This window comes from Perca fluviatilis, chromosome 11 (assembly GCF_010015445.1).
Source record: "Perca fluviatilis chromosome 11, GENO_Pfluv_1.0, whole genome shotgun sequence".
NCBI classification, from domain to species: Eukaryota; Metazoa; Chordata; class Actinopteri; order Perciformes; family Percidae; genus Perca; species Perca fluviatilis.
This window is the reverse complement of record NC_053122.1, coordinates 35,649,859-35,653,331: the sequence shown is the minus strand read 5'-3', so window position 1 is coordinate 35,653,331 and position 3,473 is coordinate 35,649,859. Positions and strand designations below refer to the sequence as shown.

Genomic DNA, 3,473 nt, shown 5'->3' with positions numbered 1-3,473 from the left:
AGCAGCCTAATATGTCAATCATCGTCTTTCTGTACTTTTGTTGGAAGGTCATGACCTATCAGCCAATGTAATTACAATCCCAGGTAGAGGGGCGGGGCTTAGCTGTAACCTGCAGAGATCCAGTCAGAGAGACAGAAACGCTAAGTGAACGGACTTTGTGAGGTTTAGTAGGTTGTAGAAGGACATTGTTATCCATTACTGAGGCTGACAACCAGTTATGCTGTGTTTTGGCATATTGAAATCGACAAGAGGTAAATATACATGTGCATGTGTGTGATTATATATGCTGTAATTAAGTGTTGTAGTATCTATTGTGTGGCAGTTAGCGATAGCACAATTGCCATTAGCATTGTTTTTGGCAGCATACTGTTTGCTTTGTATGTGAAATAATTGAGACAAGCTACCGATAATTCGCCGTGAAATAGTGGATGGACCTGCTTGCTCAGTTAATTTATTTGATTCAAGAGACGGACATTTGTGACTGTAAAAGAGAGAGGATCGGGGAAGCTCCTTTGGACCACACAGAGAGCGATCTTCCATCCTGCTGGTGTGATGTAGACTGCCGCTGCTGTTTTCTGTTCTGCTGATCTTCCTGCTGTGGTTTACCCGGTGCTCTGCCTGCTGCCATCGCCAAGTTCGCCTTTATATCCCCTTGACTGGGATTCGTGAGTACTGAGTATATTGCACGGCGGATTTTATTTTATTGGTTGTGTAAACAAGTGAAAGCGCCGTCACATTTTAGGCCTCCTCTCCCAAGCTTCTGTTCAGGCCTGCAACAGGGTTTTTTTGTTTGTATTTTGATTGCTGAGTATGAATGTGTGAGTGTGGGCCCACAGATAACTATTCAGGTTTACATGTCAAAAGGATTTATGCATTTATTTTATTGAAACCTAAGCAGAGGTAACACTTTATAGTATACTCTGATAGCTATATTGAGGCAACATATTATTTTGGGTGTCATAAAAAATAGGGAGTTATTTATACTGGCCTCACTTGTGTTTATGTTTCTAATACACCATACATGTGTTTATTATTTTTGTACTTTAACTAAATAAATTCCAATATCTGGGTTTATACAGTATTTAAAGTATCATTTTTGGGTCTTAGATTTTGTACATGAGGTTTTGTTCTGAGTTACAATTTAAAAGAGTAATCAAGGTTAACACAAAACTTACCTAATTCATATTGGAGGCACCGCCAGTTATTTTAATAATATTGAGAAACATAGATTGCTAATAAGCATTAGTTAGTACCGGTAAAGACAAAAACAACCCAGGCGCCTTCCCATAGTACTACTACTCTATAGAGACCATATAGCTACATGGGACAGGTGTTACAAATATAATAAATGTCATGTGTCCCTATTTCACTGGTGGGTCCACCATGTATAAACTCACCCTATTACTGCACTAGTAACCTGTGGACAGCCAGGGGTAACTAACAGCTGGTAAGTAACATTAGAGAGTAGAGTCCATCACTCAGACAGTGACACATTTAGGTTGTTATGAATGGCATATATGATTTGAAATGAAACATAAACTCAACCTGACTAAAACCAAGTTCTGACTCTGTTTCAATAGTGTTAGTGTGTTGAAATACATACTGGGTGAACAGTGAAGCTAATGTAGAGCCTTTTTTTCAAGGAGTCTTACCAATTTTAGGACAATGCAGGAGGACGATCCTAAATATACAGCAAATGCAGCCAGGGCCGTTTCTTTAATGACCCTGCAGTGGGATGTTGTAAACTTGCATTATCATGAGCAGGTGTGTCGGAAATGAGATTCAAAACAAAAGTCCAGTTTGCAGTTCTGGTCTGGCATGCAATCACCAGGGGAGAGATAAGTGTCCTCTGCATAAAACAGGTGGACACCAAATAGTATACTGTATATATTAGGGCTGCATGATTAATCTAATTGCGATGTCACTCTGTGCAATTACATAACTGCAAAAATATGTGTGACTTAAGTTAAGAAAAAGGTGTGCACTGCAGTCTCCACGTTGAGTTGTACACGAGCGCGCAAATGCGCTACCAGCTGTTTACACAAAATAGGCAGTAAAAGAAAATCAAAGAATGAAAACTTCCAGCCGAGCATTGTTTGAATTATGAAAGATATAATGGAAAGTTGCCCACACAGCGCGAAATGTTAGACAGTGTATCGACTGCACGGCAGTGACAGGATCAAAGAAAACAAACGCACAGATAAATGAGCATACATGAAGAAAACTTATCTTTGTTTCAAAGTCAGCCAGTCACAGGTACTCTGGGGCACAGGGATCTGTCCTACACTATATACTCCATACAGACAGAAACAGTTTGAGTGGATGGAATAACCAATATTTTGTGTTGCTTGTACGGAAGTGAACTTTGAATGTCTGTCAATTCCACTAATGTCATCTTCTCTCTGTACCCTAGTGACTCCCCTCATCCGCTCCATCTACAACTTCCTGTAAGGGAGATCACATTCTCCGAAACAGTGCTGATCCAGTTCAACTTTTCCCGAGGAGGCTGCGGGGTCATCCATTGTTTTGAAAGGTGTCACTTGACTGTCAGCTCTCCATCGCAGCCCTGCATGGCAGTCAAGAAAAGAACCTCCTGAACCATTCCTGCTTAACTCACCTCCACTGGACCTTGCACATTTTTTCCCATCTCAACATCAACATAGTGAACGATTTATATATAAATTGCCCAGCCATACGTCAGCCCAAACTTACTTTTCCTGACACATTTAACATTAACTTGTACATAATACATCCCCATACACTGGAGTATCTCATGAGTACAGATGCCCATCAATACGCTGTTGCAGGAGAGGTAAATGACACCAAGATATGGCAGTTGAAGAAAAACAAATGTAGAGTATGTGATAACGGGACATGCAAGTCATCAATTATCAACAGTGTTATTTTTGTGGTGGTTAAGTCTAGATTGATCATGCTAGTAACGTTAACTAGCAAGTTGTTCGTTAAGGGCTGACGGCTGGTTAACGTTACGGACAAAAACTATTTGTTCCTCGTATTCTCTTGTGTGTATCACGTATCCGTCTCCTCTAGCTGTTGTGGTTGATATGACGTAGGTCCCCTAGCTTTGATCAGACACAAAAATGGTGACAGCAAAGCACTGTGATGTCACGTGGTCCTTTAAATATAATTATAAATATAAAAATATAAATATATACCAGAAACTATGCACAAAGGACTACTTGCACCCTAGTGCTGCTGAATTTTTGATGTTATTTAATAAATGTCATGTTTTATATCTGTCATGCTTTTGTGTTTGTCAGTAAATTTTTCAGCTTTACATTTTTAGTAATGCATGGAATAAAAATAAATTAAAATGCTTATAATGATTTATTATTACAACTTAATGTCCAATTGAGTCAAGATCATAAACCATAGTATTTGAGTGTGTTGAGGGATCTGACACCTGCTGTTCCTGTGTCAAGGTAAGTCTCCTGAAAGGTCAAATGAAGTAT

At 39.4% G+C, this 3,473-nt stretch overlaps 1 long non-coding RNA gene across 1 annotated transcript; it reads left to right on the top strand.

The window, feature by feature from the left end:
- Nucleotides 1–2,638, top strand: LOC120568941. Its single transcript, XR_005640812.1, has 3 exons — nt 1–251; nt 466–665; nt 2,414–2,638. It is a non-coding gene; the product is annotated as an uncharacterized LOC120568941 (long non-coding RNA).
- The last annotated feature ends 835 nt before the right edge of the window (nt 2,639–3,473 follow it).